Source organism: Polypterus senegalus, chromosome 13 (genome assembly GCF_016835505.1).
Source record: "Polypterus senegalus isolate Bchr_013 chromosome 13, ASM1683550v1, whole genome shotgun sequence".
In the NCBI taxonomy this organism is placed as follows: domain Eukaryota; kingdom Metazoa; phylum Chordata; class Cladistia; order Polypteriformes; family Polypteridae; genus Polypterus; species Polypterus senegalus.
Window position 1 is genome coordinate 154093459 of NC_053166.1, and position 17696 is coordinate 154111154.

A 17696-nucleotide genomic window follows, 5' to 3' on the forward strand; every position below is an offset into this window, starting at 1 on the left:
CACTACTGAGTCTTGGGGAGTCAGTGTCTGCCCTGGGGGCATCAAGCAGGAAACAAAATTCAGAGAGAAGCGTGACTCCCCACCTTATCTTTGCCAACTTTGACCCTATACTGAATATCAGTTGCCTCTGACACTGAGATGTTAAAGAGTGGCAGCACCCCCAAGCCCATGCCCACAGTCCTTTGACTTGCTGATTGCCACGCCCCTTTGTATGTGTGAACCCTGACTGCTGATTGCCCCGCCCCTTTGCATGTGTCAACCCTGACTGCTGATTGCCCCGCCCCTTTGAAAGTGTGAACCCTGACTACTGGTTGCCCCGCCCATTTTGTATGTGTGAACCCTGACTGCTTATTGCCTTGCCCCTTTTTTATGTGTGAACCCTGACTGGTGATTGCCCCACCCCTTTGGATGAGTGAACCCTTAATGCTGATTGCCCCACCCCATTTGAATGTGTGAACCCTGACTGCTGATTGCCCTGCCCCTTTGGATGTTTGACCCCTGACTGGTGATTGCCCCGCCCCTTTGGATGTCTGAACCCTGAGTGCTGGTTGCCACGCCCCTTTTAGCTGACTCATAGTGAGGTGTGACCCCAATCGTTAATGGCTTGGCTATAATATGCTGAAGTGGCTCAAACTGTTTGCTGATTTACAGGCCCCTTTAATTGTCCCATGACCCCCTCCAATGCTTTGCCACTTTGGCTGTGATATATTGATGTGTGACCCCCTCGACTTCTGATTGTCACACAGATTTTCGATGAATTATACTGCAGTGTAACACCCAAAATATTAATTGTTACAGCACTTTTTGGCGGTGGTATATTAAGAGGTCCCCCCCCACTGTCTGGTTGCCATGCCTGCCATGGCTGAATTACTGTATATTGAGGTGCGACTCCAGTTTTTGATTGCCGCTCCCCTCTTGCCTGCGTCATATTTAAGGATCACTAACTGATTAGTTGCCCCTTTTAGTTCCATTATGTTAAACTTGACGTCTTAAGTTGTAACTCTGAGTGTTGTTTGCCACGCCCCTTTTTTGGGCAGCATTACACTGAAGTGTGATGGCCCCACCCTCTTTGGCTCTGATTTGTTAAGGTTTGACACTGATTAAGGATTGACACACCCTTTTGGAAATGGAGTCCATTAATCTGTAGCCAATGGGGTCGGTTTCTCACTGTTGACGGGAAAAGAAGGAGAAGGCAGGGTCAGCGAAACTGCCACTCGCTGGCGGGTAATTACACACCTGGACACAGCCTGTAAGGAGAGCCTGTGCCTGGGTGACAGTGAATTGATAATCTTGGTGCTTGGAGTAGAACATATTTAGCCACTAGGGGGCAACACTGCCTACTGAAACCTAACAATGTATCCAAAGTGACTTCCAATTTACAACTGTACAGTTCAATAGCTTCCGTAGTTTTAACGCTGTACAAATAGCCACTTGATGGCAGGGACTGAATCAACAATCTTGGGGCTTAAAGTGTAATATTTTAGTCACTAGAGGGCAGCACTTACATTTACATTTACATTTATTTTCTTGTCAGATACTTTTATCCAAAGCGACTTACAAAAGGGATAAACGTACTCGAGTAACATTTGGCTCGAACCTGTTTGTTCAGCAAGTGTAGTAGGACAGGTAACAAAAGTTGATGGCCAAAAGTGACCAGATGTAATAATTAATACATTTAAAATCATAGATTACAATTGATAAAGCAATTCAACTTAAACAACAAATTAACTGACAATGTAAAGAATCAAAAAGGAAAGGATTTTTTCTATCAATTAGACAGACATTCCCAGAACAGAGGGGTCTTCAGTTGCTTCTTGAATGCAATGAGGGAGTCAGCAGTAGGGATGGAGGTGGGCAGCCCATTCCACCAACTAGGAACTACACATGAAAAGAGTCTGGATTGAGACTTGATACCACGTAGAGGTGGCATCACGACCTGAGTGCCACCCATATACGCAGGTGCTGACCCGTTGATTACTGCGTAGGCAAGCATCACGGATTTAAACTTAATGTGAGCTGCTACAGGGGGCCAATGTAGCAAACCTGAGGAGAGGAGAGACGTGTGCCCATCTCGGCTGGTTAACTACAAGACAGCAGGATAGCACGTATGGGTAATCCTGCCAGGTGCGAGTTGCAGTAGTCCAGACGTGACAAGACCAAAGAAAGCCTGGACCAGACGCTGAGTTACATGCTCTGTCAGATAAGGTCTGGTCTTGCAGATGTTGTACAGCGTGGACCTCTACGAGTGAGAAACAGCAGAAAAAGAGAGCTGCTCATCAATCAGCACCCCGAGGTTGGGTACCAACATGGCAGGCGTTAGCGACAATGAGCCAAGCTGTACGGAAATGGGGAGTTGAACAGACTGGCCGGCCGGGATCACAAAAAGTTCAGTGTTTGCCAGGTTGAGCTGTAGATGGTGGTCCTTCATCCAGGTTGAGGTATCAGTAAGACATGCAGAGACTCTGACTGATGCTGTTTCGCCAGCTGTGTGTATTATTGGCATAGCACTGATAAGACAACCCATAGGATTGAAGGAAGGAGCCCAGCGAGGTGGTGTACAGGGAGAGGAGTAGAGGACTCAGCACCCATCCTTGGGGCACCCCTTTGCATGTTTGGCACACCCTTGACAATACCAGGACACACTGTAGGATCTGCTCGAGATATAAGACTCCAGCCATCTGTGGGCAGTCCTAGTGATGCCAGGGTCAGAGAGGGTGGCAGGAAGGATGTCATGGCTGACTGTGTTGAAGGCAGAGGAGAGAGGTGGCAGGATCAGGAGTGATGACATGCTGGTAGCTCAAGCAAATCGTGGCCGGTCGACCCCAGTCAGGAGAGCCGTCTCAGTCAGGGGGCACCTCTTGAAGAATGGACTGGTTGACATCGAGCAACTCTTTCTGCACAAGGAAGAAAGAGACCCGGTGAGAAAGGGGAAAGAAAGGAAAGGAAAGGAGACAGAGAGACGGGCCTGCAGCTGTTAACTTGGGCTGGTTTTTCAAGGACAGGGTGGGAAATGTGGCTGAGCTGAGTGAAGTGTCACCGCTGGAAGCTTACAGTTTGATCCAAAGTGACTGCCAAATTACTAGTGGAGGGCAGGATTGTTTCCATGCTTTCAAAGCTGCTCACATATTGAGTGAGAGTGCATCCCCAGGAGTCTTACATTTCCTTGTCTTCTTCTTCTTTCAGCTGCTCCTGTTAGGGGTCACCACAGCGGATCATCTTCTTCCAGATCTTCCTGTCCTCTTCATCTTGCTCTGTCACACCCATCACCTGCATGTCCTCTCTCACCTCATCCATAATCCTTCACTTAGGCCTTCCTCTTTCCCTCATCCCTGGCAGCTCTATCCTTAGCATCCTGCCAATATACCCAGTGTGTCTCCTCTGCACATGTCCAAACCAATGCAATCTCTCCTCTCTGACTTTGTCTCCCAACCGTCCAACTTGAGCTGACCCTCTAATGTCCTCATTTCTAATCCTGTTCATCCTCGTCACACCCAATGCAAATCTTAGCATCTTTAACTCTGCCACCTCCAGCTCTGCTTCCTGTGCCATCGTCTCCAGCCCACATAACATAGCTGGTCTCACTGCCGTCCTGTAGACCTTCCCTACCCGTCTGTCACCAATCACTTCTGACACTCTTCTCCATCTACTCCACCCTCTGCCTGCACTCTCTTTTTCACTTCTCTTCCACAATCCCCATTACTCTGTACTGTTGATCCCAAGTAGTTAAACTCCTCCACCTTCGCCAACTCTACTCCCTCATCCTCACCATTCCACTGACCTCCCTCTCATTTACACACATGTATTCTGTCTTGGTCCTACTGACCTTCATTCCTCTCCTCTCAGATCTCCACCTCTCCAGGGTCTCCTCAACCTGCTCCCTACTATCGCTACAGATCACAATGTCCTCAGCAAACATCACAGTCCACGGGACTCCTGTCTAATCTCGTCTGTCAACCTGTCCATCACCATTCCAAATAAGAAAGGGCTCAGAGCTGATCCCTGATGTAATCCCACCTCCGTCACTCCTACCACAGGCCTCACCGCGGTCACACTTCCCTCGTACATATCCTGTACCACTCTTACGTACTTCTCTGCCACTCCCGACTGCCTCATACAATACCACAGCTCCTCTCAGTCACCCTGTCATATGCTTTCTCCAGGTCCACAAAGACGCAATGCAACTCCTTCTGGCCTTCTGTAAACTTCATCAACATCCTCAGAGTAAACATTGCATCTGTGGTGCTCTTTCTTGGCATGAAACCATCCTGCTGCTCACTAATCATCACCTCACTTCTTATCTGAGCTTCCACTACTCTTTCCCATAACTTCATGCTGTGGCTCATCAATTTTATTCCCCTGTAGTTACTGCAGTCCTGCACATCCCCCTTATTCTTAAATATCGGCACCAGTTCACTTCTTCTCCACTCCTCAGGCATCCTCTCACTTTCCAAGATTCCATTAAACCATCTGGTTAAAAACTCCACTGTCATCTCTCCTAAACACCTCCATGCTTCAATAGGTATGTCATCTGGACCAACGGTCTTCCATTCTTCATCCTCTTCATCGCTGCCCTTACTTCCTCCTTGCTAATCCGTTGCACTTCCTGGTTCACTATCTCCACATCATGCAACCACTTCTCTCTCTCGTTCTCTTTATTCATCAGCCTCTCAAAGTACTCTTTCTATCTGCTCCACACACTCTCCTCGCTTCTGAGTACGTTTCCATCTTTATCACCCTAACCTGCTGCACATCTTTCCCAGCTCGGCCCCTCTCTGTAGCCCACCGGTCCTTTTCTCCCTCCTTAGTGTCCAACCTCTCATACAACTCATCATACGCCTTTTCTTTAGCCTTTGCCACCTCTCTCTTCACCTTGCACCTTATCTTCTTGTATTCTTGTCTACTTTCTGCATCTCTCTGACTATCCCACTTCTTCTTTGCCATCCTCTTCCTCTGTATACTCTCCTGTATTTCCTCATTCCCCCACCAGATTTCCTTTTCCTCCTTCCTCTTTCCAGATGTCACCCTTTTTGCTTGTCACCCTTACTACTTCTGCTGTAGTTTCCCAACTGTCTGGTAACTCTTCACTGCCACCCAGTGCCTGTCTCACCTCCTCCCTAAACTCAACCTTGCAGTCTTCCTTTTTCAACTTCCACCATTTGACCCTTGGCTCTGCCCTCACTCTCTTCCTCTTCTTGATCTCCAACATCATCCTACAGACCACCATCCTATGCTGCTTAACTACACTTTCCTCTGCCACCATTTTGCAGTCTTCAGTCTCCTTCAGATCAATTCTTCTGCATAGGATGTAATCTTCTTGTGTGCATCTTCCTCCACTCTTGTATGTCACCCTGTGTTCCTCCCTCTTCTTTAAAATATGTATTCACCACAGCCATGTCCATCCTTTTGGCAAAATCCATATCCTCTGACCTTCTTCGTTCCTCTCCTTGACACCATACCTACCCATCACCTCCTCGTCTCCACTGTTCCCTTCACCAACATGCCCATTGAAATTCGCTCCAATCACCACTTTCTGTTCATCACTTCATCCAACTCACTCCAAAAATCTTCTTTCTCACCCATTGCACACCCAACTTGCAGTGCATATGCACTAACAACATTCATCATCACACCTTCAATTTCCAGCTTCATAATCATTACTCTGTCTGACACTCATTTCACCTCCAAACACTCTGGACATGCTGTTCCTTCTGAATAACTCCTACTCCATTTCTACTCCCATTCACACCATGATAGAACAATTTGGATCCACCTCTGATCCACCTGGCCTTACTCCCCTTCCATTTAGTCTCTTGCACGCGCAATATATCAACCTTCCTTCTCTCCATCATATCTGCTAACTCTCTCCCCTTACCAGTCATACTGCCAACATTCACAGTTCCTACTCGCAGTTCCACTCTCTTTACTTTCCTCCTCTCCTCCTGCCTCCAGACACGTCTCCCTCCTCTTCTTCTCCTTCTTTGGCCAACAGTAGCCCAATTTCCGCCAGCGCCTTGTTGGTTAACAGTACTGGTGGCGGTCGTTGTTAACCCGGGGCTCGACCGATCCAGTATGGAAATTTGCATTGTTGTCCGCATATTGATTTGGCAAAATTTTACACCGGATGCCCATCCTGAAGTAACCCGCCCCATTTATCCGGGCTTGGGACTGGCACGAAGAAACACACTGGTTTGTGCATCCCCTGTGGCTGGGTTAGTCTTACATTTCCTTGTATTAATCAATCAATCAATCAATCAATCAATCAATCAATCAATCAATTAATTAATTAATTAATTAATTAATTAATTAATTAATTAATTAATTTGTTATGTGCTCTGGAAAGTCATAGTCACCAACCATACACTGAATAAAGACATGTTGGTTTTAAAACGACTGTGGAACCAAAACATTCCTTCTGAGATTGTATCAAAAATTTTGGGGTTTAGAGCACACCAACCTTCGCCACTAGGGGGCGACACTGCCCTCGCAAAACACCGATGCCCTAATACAAATGAACTTCCCCCTCACAAAGGTATGGTTGATTTTTTGTTGTGGCACTCGTGACGTGAACGCTTCATTCTCAGTTCAATGCCCCACCCTACTACGCCACAATATCTTGTGATTTGTAAGTTGCTTTGGATGACAGGTGACAAGTGCAATGAATGCATTTGAACAAACACCGACTTTGAGTTTTTAAAGGACTTTAGTTGCTGAAGCTCATAAAAGGTCCGTTTTCTCAAAGATGATAATTTAGAATTTCATAGGAAAAAAAAACGGAGGTAAATTTTTTTTGCGGCAGCCTGGAATTTTGTGGTTCTTGACGGCCCTGAAAGCCTGGACTCTTGGGCGGGGGGGTTGATTCCGATTTCCAGGACGGCGCTCTGTCGGCTTCACCCCTGCGATGTCATTAATTGGCTTAATTTGCATTTTTTTTTTTTTTTTTGCCTGTCAAATCTGTGTGGATAAAGAGACTGCTGCAGGGCTGCTATCAAATAATTGTTGTGTTACTACTTCATGTAAGAAGCTTTGTAATTAATTTCCTAAAACAGTCTGAAAATGTAAAATCCATGCTGTTCACAAGTTCGTTTTTTGTTTTTTTTTTTTGTTTTTGTTCTTTGCCAAAATGTATAAATTAATCAGCGACACTTAGACACAGCAGTTAGTTAAAAGATTTAACGGGAGGGAGAAGCGGCTCCTTTGCGCCGCGCGCCGCCAGTGACGTCACGTTGTCAAGCGCAAGAAAACGCAGCTGCTCTCGATTTTGAGGGGGGGGGGGCACAAAGGTGGGATGCGGGATGTTTTTTCACGAAAAGGAAACGCTGAACAACCGCATGAATAATTGGTTTGATGGCATAAATGCCCGTAGGGGCAACATGTAGGACGAAGTGGTCCTTTGGGAAGAACAGACGTATTCGCGCTCTGCTGCTTTCTAAATGAATCCTTGGGTGAAAAAGGGTGGCTTTGAGGACACTCGGGTGGCTTGATGTGGGGTCGTGGGAGGGGTTGTTGCTTGAAGCAAGGTGATGGCGAGGTGTGTGTGTGTGTGTGTTGAAATTAAAATTGAATGTGGATAGAAAAGGATGAATAGTCGTCTAATGTAAACCTAATCGCACAGAATCCCAGAGGGCACCTTCAAAAGCCAAAGACGAGACAAAAGAAGCAACAAAGAAATGAGCCGTGCATTGTGAGAGGCCTGGGATTACACTGAGCTCCTGCGTCGCCCCGGGATTCAAGGAAGAGCGTCCGCGCTAAAACTGCAACGAAGTGTGTCGTTGCCACACCTGGTCCAAGCCCCCAGGTCCCCGCGGAGGTCTGGAGGATAACTTGGGTCTGCTGGTGACTGCACGCCAGGCTACTTCATTCAGTCGGCGCGAAAACAAGCCAGGCTCTTCATTGTATACACTTTACAGTCTAAACGTGAAATTGAGAAAAAAAATACACACACACACACACACACACACACATATATATATATATATATATATATATATATATATATATATATATATATATATATATATATATATATATATATATATACCCGGACCGGCAGCCAGTGCTGGCGGCATGATGCATTGTGGGTAATTTATGTAAAAGTTACTGTTGTGTTAAATTAGCAAGGCAATCGAATTATTGTTCCTGTTGTAATTGTTGTATGTGTTTGTGTTCAACTGGTGGGATGGGTTTGGGTCATTGCCGTCCGGGGTTACTAGATTGTAAATAAGTGGCCATCAATGAGAAAGGTGGCTTCGTTAATGACCCTGGCAATGGCTATGCAATGAGATTGAGCTTTGTTTTCTGACTATGTGCTTAATAAAGAGATACAACAGGACAGAGCTGTGTTATTGCTAAGATTTCATCTAAGCAATGATTGCCGAGACACTCGGAGTCGTGCGGTGTATGGGACACGAGTGTTCGCTGGCTTAAAGAGCTGGGTACAGCCACGTGCATGGCGCTGGCATTCCGCTGGCTGACCAGCTTGGGGGAAGTGCATGGCAGAGCACGGCTCTGAAAACTTTAAGACTCAACCATGGGTCGCTACTATATATATATATGTGTGTATGTATATGTCATTATCTAACCTGCAGGATCCTGACCAGGATTATTAGGCGGTGCTGCAGCTCAGGCAGGAACAAACCCTGGAGAGGATGCCAGTCCATCGCCAGACAAACACACATCAAGGCCAAATTAGTGTTGATAATTAACCTAACCTTCATGTATTAGGGCGGTGGGGGGAAACTTTAGTACCATGGGAGAAAACACACACAGACAGGGAGAACATGCAAACTCCATGCAGGCAGGACCAGGACATGAACCCTGGTTTGCTTACAGCAGCAGCACCTACCAGTCTGCCACTCTTATCATTTTAGATTATATATAAATATTATATTTATATCTATCTATAAAAGCCAAATACCTCTGACTCACTCATCACGAAATCTCCCAAACCATGAGGACTCGGGTCTTGAAATTTGGAATGTAAGTTAACCTTGGCCCATAGGTGCTCGCTAAGAAACGGTTTTAAAAATTTCGTGGTCCAAGCGTGTTCTATCCGTATGTCTGTCCGCTTTTCACGAGAGAATTACTTAACGGATTTAGATCTGCTTGTTTTCTATACTTTGCTTGAACTTTCCGGTTGATTTTGCGACTGCTCTCATCGCGCTAAGTACCTCAGTTCGTTTGCAGTAACGATTTCATCCATCCATCTATTATCCAACCCGCTATATTCTAACTACATGGTCACTGGGGTTATACTGGAGCCAATCCCAGCCAACACAGGGCGCAAGGCAGAAAACAAACCCCGGGCAGGGCGCCAGCCAACCGCAGGCGGTAACGATTGATTTATGCAAATCCAAGAGAGTGGCTGTGGGGCTGTGGGTCTGGAGCAGGGGGGCGTGGCCTTCCTCATTCAATCGCCCTCCTCTGTTGGAGTTTGTCTACGTCTCGCCACGTGTTGGAGTGCACCTTGCGTCCGCTTAGCTAGCTAGCTAGATACCTGTTTGTTCAGCAGACGTTATCATCTATAGATTGTTAAGGAGTAACGTTTGAAATTTTTGAGAGAGAGAGAGAGAACAGAGCTCCGTGTGTTTTAGAAGGTAGCTGCTGATTGCCAGAGATATCACAGCCATGTGCTTTTATCCCCACGCGGGGAATGCTCTCCTATCAGAGGTGAACACGATCAGATATTGTGCCAACAGTTTGTCCTGTTTCATTAATATGTTGGCGCAGCCACGGGGTTCATCTAGTATAAATATATGTTGCATAGTGGACAGCTTAAGAGCTCTGGTGATTGCAATTACCTGTCCCTCCAGGGGTTGGCACTGTGTCCTAATGTCTGTTCCCTTCCTGGACCATATCATTGACAGCTGAACATCTTCAACGTCACTTCCGGTGTCCATCCTCCTGGACCCGCCTTTTCCTGCCAGAAGGACATATAATAGGAAGTTTGGCCGTTTTGAGATCGGTTCACTGCAGAACTCCAGTCTGAAAAGATGTGCTTTGCAATTAGTGCTTGTTTTTCTGCTTTTCAGTTATACAGGGTCACCGACTGGTGCCACAACTCTCTATCGTGGTCCGTCTAATCTCTTATGTTATGTATACAATATATATAGAGAGAGAATAAGACAGAGAGAGCAACTTGATTTTATTTGGATGAAAGTAGAGGGACTGGATTGTCAGGCTTTGTTGGGCTGAATGGCCTGTTCTCTTCAATACTCGCTAAGAAGAATTTTAAGGCCATTATATTCCTTTCAGTTTCAAGTTGGTGGTGGCCGTGATGTTGCAGTGGACATTTCAGTTTTTGTAATCATTTTAAATCCAACATATTCCTATCGGTTTCTGGTTGATGGCTGAGACATTCCAGAGGACAAAAAAAGAAGAAATTTTATACTCCCAGGGCTTCACTTTCACTCGATATAATCTAGTTTTGAACTGAGAAAAATAAGATTTGTTTTAAACATCTTTAAACAATCAGGTGATATCTTTTTTAAATTCCCATTATGTTGATGTAGGACTTTTGCACAGATGTTGGTTTTACAGCTTTTGGTAACAAGATGTGAGGGCCAATGCAAAAAAAAAGAAAATAAGAATCAGCCGCACACTTACTGAAACAAACAAAACAGCAATTTACACATCAGCCATTTGGCTCAATGGCACAGAATCAAACAGGGGCATCTGGCCACCCAGTGAAATGACGATTTAGGGTATCTATCTATCTATCTATCTATCTAATATAGTGCCTTTCATATCTATCTATCTATCTATCTATCTATCTATCTATCTATCTATCTATCTATCTATCTAATATAGTGCCTTTCATATCTATCTATCTATCTATCTATCTATTGTGGAACGGGATCCGGACACAGACAGACAGACAACTGTCTTGTACCCAACACACTCATGTTTATTTACAAATACGTACAGTAAGTCAGTGCACAACCCAGTGCCTCCAGCACCAATCCCCCAAAGTTCAGGCCTCACAGTCTCTGGTGCCTTCCTTCTGACTGCCTCCACTCCTCTCTCCAGCTCCGTCCTCTTCCAACTGACTATCGCTCTCGAATGCAGGGAGGCGGCCCATTATATACAAGCCCAGATGGGCTCCAGCTGCTTCCCGGCAATCCTCCGCGGACACACCCCCGTGTGGCGGAAGTGCCGGCTGTGCACCCAGAAGCCCTCCGGGTGTCCCCAGTCTTCTTTCCCCCAGCACTTCCTGGTGTGGCGGAAGTGCTGAGGTCCAGGGTTCTTCAGGCACCGGGGCATCCCCTGGCGGTGGCCACGGGCCCCTACAGGGTTGGGCTTCCAAGCCCTCTACCCGTGGCCCCCAACACAACCAGGGCGGTCACCCACCTCATGGTCTGGAGGAGGCACAAGCCCTCCTCCGGTCCTCCTGGGCATCCCGGCTGGGTACCACCCCAGCCGCCCGCCACACTATCTATCTATCTAATATAGCGCCTTTCATATCTATCTATCTATCTATCTATCTATCTATCTATCTATCTATCTATCTATCTATCTATCTATTATATAGCGCCTTTCATATCTATCTGTCTATCTATTATATAGTGCTATCTTTCTATCTATCTAGTCTATCTAATATAACACCTTCCATCTCTATCTATCTATCTATCTATCTATCTACTATCTAATATAGCGCCTTTCATATCTATCTATCTATCTATCTATCTATCTATCTATCTATCTATCTATCTATCTATCTATCTATCTATCTATCTATCTATCTATCTGTGTATCTATCTATTATATAGTGCCTTACACATCTATCTATCTATCTATCTATTATATAGTGCCTTACACATCTATCTATCTATTTATCTACCGTTTTTCTCGTGTACCATGTGCCCTCATGTAAGACGCGCACCCTTTTTTTACAAAGAAAATTTGCAAAAATTGTTTTACCCTGTGTATGATGTGTGTTGTGATTGTATAGGAATCATTTAGAGAGAGAGAGCGAGTGAGTGAGCCCAAGCAGAAGTAAACATTACTGAATTACATTTCCTTGTGTGTGACGCGCACCTGATTTTCTAATGCTAATTTTCGTGAAGAAACGTGTGCGTGGTACACGTATAAATACGGTATCTATCTATAGTGCCTTTCATATCTATCTACCTAATATAGCATCTGTCTATTGTGGACGAAAACTCAGACCCGACAGCAGGTGTGGTTATAAAGCAGCTTTATTTTCAGAGTCACGGTGAGAAGAGTTTCAGAAAAGCAGACAATCAGATATACATGACAGCGTCAGGGCTCTTCTGAACCCCGTCTGTTGGGTGGGGTCCAGTTTTATACCCCTAGAATGCGTGATTTAATATCATTATAAAATGCAACAGTCAACACATTTATTATACACAAACCTTGAGCCCCTTCAACGCCCCTTGTGCAACTTGATTTCTTGGCTCCTTTTGTTATGGCGTTCAGATGTAAGCTAAGGGACAACGTGATAAGGCAGACTCATGTGTGGAATGCTCAGTCCTTGAGTCCTTTGCACAAATATTTTTCTGTTTGCTAAAACAAAGCATGCTGTTACTTGGTTTTGTAAAGCTTACTTCTCAGACATGAATTAGTACAAGGGAACGAAGAGAACATTCGTCTTCCACACTATCTAATATAGCACCTTTCATATCTATCTATCTATCTATCTATCTATCTATCTATCTATCTATCTATCTCATCGATTTATGATATATAGTATGTGTGTCTCTATATATTGTAAGGAAACATAAGGATACATCAAGAGTGTTGGGGCACCTTGTAGTCAAACCCAATATAACTGGATGGAAAATTAGAAAAAAAAAGGTCACAAAGCATGTTGGGTGTTTTCAGACACAAGTCAAAATGGCGACTTCAGCCAAGATGGCAACACAGCCTCTTAAGTGGAAGCCAGACTGGAAGAGGCAGGGTCAGGAGGTGGTAACCCACCCGGAAGTGACCTCACTGGGACTGGTGGTCATCCGATTTGCAGGAGAGAAAGGAAAAGAAGCAGTAGGCCACAGTGCCAAACCAGGACTTGGAGTTGAATTACAAGAACCCCTCATCTTGTCTCCCAATCTCACGTCTGTGGCCCGGACACAGACAGACAGACAGACATGTTGTTCTTCACCACACACACACACCGTTTATTTACAGACTAATATTTACAAGTCTCTACTGTGCTCTCACAAACCCCAGTGCCTCCAGCACCGATTCCCCAAAGTCCAGGCTACCCAGTCCTTTTCTGGCCGCCTCCTGTCCTCTCGCCAGCTTTGTCTTCCTTCCTCCCGACTCTCGCCCGACTGCTGGGAGGCGGCCCCTTTTATGGGAACCCGGATGGGCTCCAGCTGCTTCCCGGCACTCCTCCGCAGACACGCCCTTGTGTGGCGGAAGTGCCGGCTGCGCACCTGGAAGCCGTCCGGGTGTCCCCTGTAGTCTTCCCCCCAGCACTTCCTGGTGTGGCGGAAGTGCTGGGCTCCAGGGCTGTTCAGGCAGTGGGGCGCCGCCTGGCGATGGCCATGGGCCCCTACAGGGCTGGGCTTCCATGCTCCCTACCCGAGGCCACCAGCGTAACCAGGACGGACGCCCCCTCGCGGTCTGGAGGAGGTACAAGCCCTCCTCTGGTCCTCCTGGGCGTCCGTGTATATATATATAAATATATATTTCTATATTGTGAAATGATGCAAATTGCACAACAAAAAGGTTTGGGGTACAGCAGGAGGAATAAATACCTGCAACAGGTCTGAAAATGACATCCGAAGGAAGCTCCACTTCTGCATGTCACCGCGGAGGTTCCCTCCGTCCTCCCGAGATGACTTCACTTCTGGTCCTCTTCCGTGTTCCTCATCCCTGGTCGCCAGCTAATGATGTCACCTCTGTCCTTTACTCCCCACATCATTCCCATGTCCTTTGTTTGTTTACATCCGCTTACTGACCTATGAAGGACCCAGCAGAAGCGTTTTGTGTTGTCAACTATTTTATTTTGAACTCTTTGACTGTGGCAGAAGTTGAGAAAATCAGATGGACTCTAACACATTATATGGCGACGCCTCCCCAACATTTCATCTGTTTCTCTTGTTTCATTTCTTCACAAAAAAATAAAATGTATATATATATATATATATATATTGTGATGGACAGCCAGGGATCCTGCCCAGACGGGGCGCCCTTTTCAGGAGAAGACCAGGGAAATGGGCATACTACCAGGAGTACCTCCCCCGGGACACGAGAGGGCAGCCCTCTTAGCTTACGTCAAGGCCACAGAATTGGAGCTTAGAAGCTCAAACTGGTGGGGGTCCGCGGCCACCGCCAGGGGCCGCCTGGACAGCTCCAGAGTCTGGACATGCAGCACTTCTGCCACACCCGGAAGTGCTGCCGGATGTTAATCAAGGGACACCTGGAGCATTTCGGGGTGCACGATGAAGGAGGCTGCCTCACTCCATTCCTAAGCTAGAGTCGGGAGGACAAGGACTAAGCTTGGGAAGAGAGGAGTAGAGGCAGCGAAAGAGAGAGAAGGACTGAATATTGTGTGGAGCACCGTGTTGTGTGCAGGACATTAGTTTAATAAAAACGTGTGTGTTTTGGACATACGGTGTCTGTCTGTCTGTGCCCAGGGCCTGGCTTCTACATATACTGTATATATAAATATATATATTGTAAAATGATCAGACTCGACGCACTTGAAAACGTTTGGGGCAGCCACCTGTACATGATCGCTGGCTGCAATGGGTTCATTTTAAACAAGACACGTTTCCCTGTTGGAGTCCACAACTGAACTGCTGAAGGTCTGCAACGATGGCGGCTTTAAGAGATCAAACCAGAAGTGACATTGTTCAGGGCCCCGGATAACCGGAAGTGACATCATGCTGGGTGCCAGAAGCGGAAGTGTCATCATCGACGTTGAGTCAGACTTTCATCGTGATAACGTAACGTATAACTGCCTGTTTTATCTTGGTAGAGCAATATAAATATAAATATAAATATTGCTTTACTGTCCCCTATTGTATTATTAATATGTAGCCTTAGAATGCCTGATCTCACAGACTTACCACTGTATATAACTCATCCCCACCTTCCCTTCTATATCTATAACCTCAGGCAATTAGATGTAGTAAAAAGACAAGCAGGAGTTAAGTTACACATAAAATAATGTATTACTGATAATATTCATAAATAATAACAAAATGCAAAGTACATTTGAATATTGGCAACCATACAACCTGACAAAATGGTGATGTGTAGTTCAGGTGGCACACAGACTTGCAGTTACTTAAAATGTCTCTAGTTAAGGCATCGTTGGTGCTCAGCTTTCAGCCGCATGTCTGTTCAATATGGCTGCTGAGCTGTGCTCTTCATTGTGTTGTCTTCATCATCACAGGTTAGCAAGAGAGATGCTTCTTCATCATATGTGGGTCAGAGAGAGAGAATGTGGTTGAGCAAGTACATTTATAGATGTTCTCTCCAATTCCTAGAACCAATAGGACATCACGGTACTTAAAGGCCTCTGAGACCAGCCAATTCCAAACAGCCATACCTCAGACCAATGGGAGAAATGGGACATTTAACACCTGCAACCCCCCCAAGACCATATGTTAAGCTAAGCTGGCTTTGTGTGGGAGATCAAACTGGTTTAAGATCCTGTCATAAAATTACAAAGAGACAGTTGTAAAAGGGGGCAAACACGAATACCTCTCACCACTTGGTTTGCCTAAATTATAAATAAAGACATATCAAACATTTATCAAGTTATATGCAGGCGGCACGGTGGCGCAGTGGTAGCACTGCTGCCTCACAGTTAGGAGACCCGGGTTCGCTTCCCGGGTCCTCCCTGCGTGGAGTTTGCATGTTCTCCCGTGTCTGCGTGGGTTTCCTCCGGGCGCTCCGGTTTCCTCCCACAATCCAAAGACATGCAGGTTAGGTGGATTGGCGATTCTAAATTGACCCTAGTGTGTTTGTGTGTGTCCTATGGTGGGTTGGCACCCTGCCCAGGATTGGTTCCTGCCTTGTGCCCTGTGTTGGCTGGGATTGGCTCCAGCAGACCCCCGTGACCCTATTCGGATTCAGCGGGTTAGACAATGGATGGATGGAAGTTATATGCAGAATCTCACATCACAACACTGCCCGTGACTGAATTTCGTTTCTTTCTCTCTAATAAATAAACCGACTTTTTCGAATGTTTGTCCCTGTGATTTGTTAATTGTCAAAGCAAAAGCTATTCTAACAGGAAACTGTAAACGTTTTAATACGAATGGCGTATCAAGATCTCCGTTGGTGTCTCATGTTATCCCCTGAAGATGCACTACATTACCTTTCTTGTCGGCTGTTAAAATTTTACATGTCAGAATTGTTCGACCAATTTTCAATACAAATAATCTTGTCCCATTGCACAGCCCATGACTCAGACATGAATTACATTATAACATTACGATACGTCCTTCTTTCCACAGTAATTCGGGCCGGTGGCACAGCAGACGGTGTTAACGCTTGTAGATATTCTTCATGATATTGTAAGTTGATGTTTTCATCTTCCACACCATCACCGCCAACTATTTCAGCAGAGTCTGTTTCAGCATTTAACTAATTTGTCGTGTAAGCGACCAACAATTTTCATGTTAATTCGTTTGACTTCATCATTTCTCCGTGCTAGGATTGCCCGTGTACTCATTTTTTCTGTTGATAAAATGAAATTCTTCAATAAGATTTGAACATAATACGTCTTCTTTTATTGGGAACTTAAAGTGAGGAAAACGTAAAAATCTATAAGGGCTCAGAGAGCAGGAACTGAGTCTGACAAAAGCTTTCACACCAATGAGAGGTGAGAGGACGGCGGGTGGGGGCCGTGAACCAGAAATGGTGGAGAGGTGGGCGGGACTTGAAAAAATCTCTTGGCAACAGTCTCATCTTGTCTCAAGATTTTCTTTTATAATAGATTTAAATACAAAGGCCAACATTTTTTGGTCAATGTACACTCAAGTATCAGGAGATACAGTTCAATATCATAACCAGAACAATGGAGTGACAGTACCTGCCATGAACTCTTTCTTGCCACCACTGCCCATCTTGTGCTGTCCTGCGGGTCCCCAGTTTGTCATTTGCTTTGCGCCTTGGACACCGTTATTGACAAAGTTGCTTGCTCAGAGACTGGACCAGTGCTGTTGGGTCTGCCAGTTCCACCCTGAACCATTCAAATCCTGCCGACTACGCTACTGTAAAAGACATCAAAATATTGGGGTTGCCAGCCTGGAATATCCTGTTTAATAGTCAAGCCTGTTTAAGATGGAATGGAATTGCAAAATGCAAAAGTTTAGACGGTCGTCTCCTTTGGCGGTTTCTGGTTTCAGGTACAAATAGCCGATTACAGTTGTTCCTGGGTGCAAGGTTCAAGACTTCAGCTTTGGCCATAGAGGGGACGTCAGTCATTTTCCGGTCCAGAGCCACCAGTTTTGCAGGTTAAAAGTGAAAAACAGGTAAGTATCAGTGACAGTGACAGTGACAGTGTCCCCACACTCTGTCTCACCTTGAGGACGTTCAGTAGGCGCAGCTCACCCCGTATATGCTGCATATTTGATCAGCTGATGGCTGATTAGCCGTTGAGTTATAAAGGAAGTGGAGTTAATCGGTGAGCCTGAATGAGATACTACGGGCATGCGTGAATGTGCCCTGTGATGGAGTGGCACCCCGTCTGAGGTTGGTTCCTCCATTCACACTGA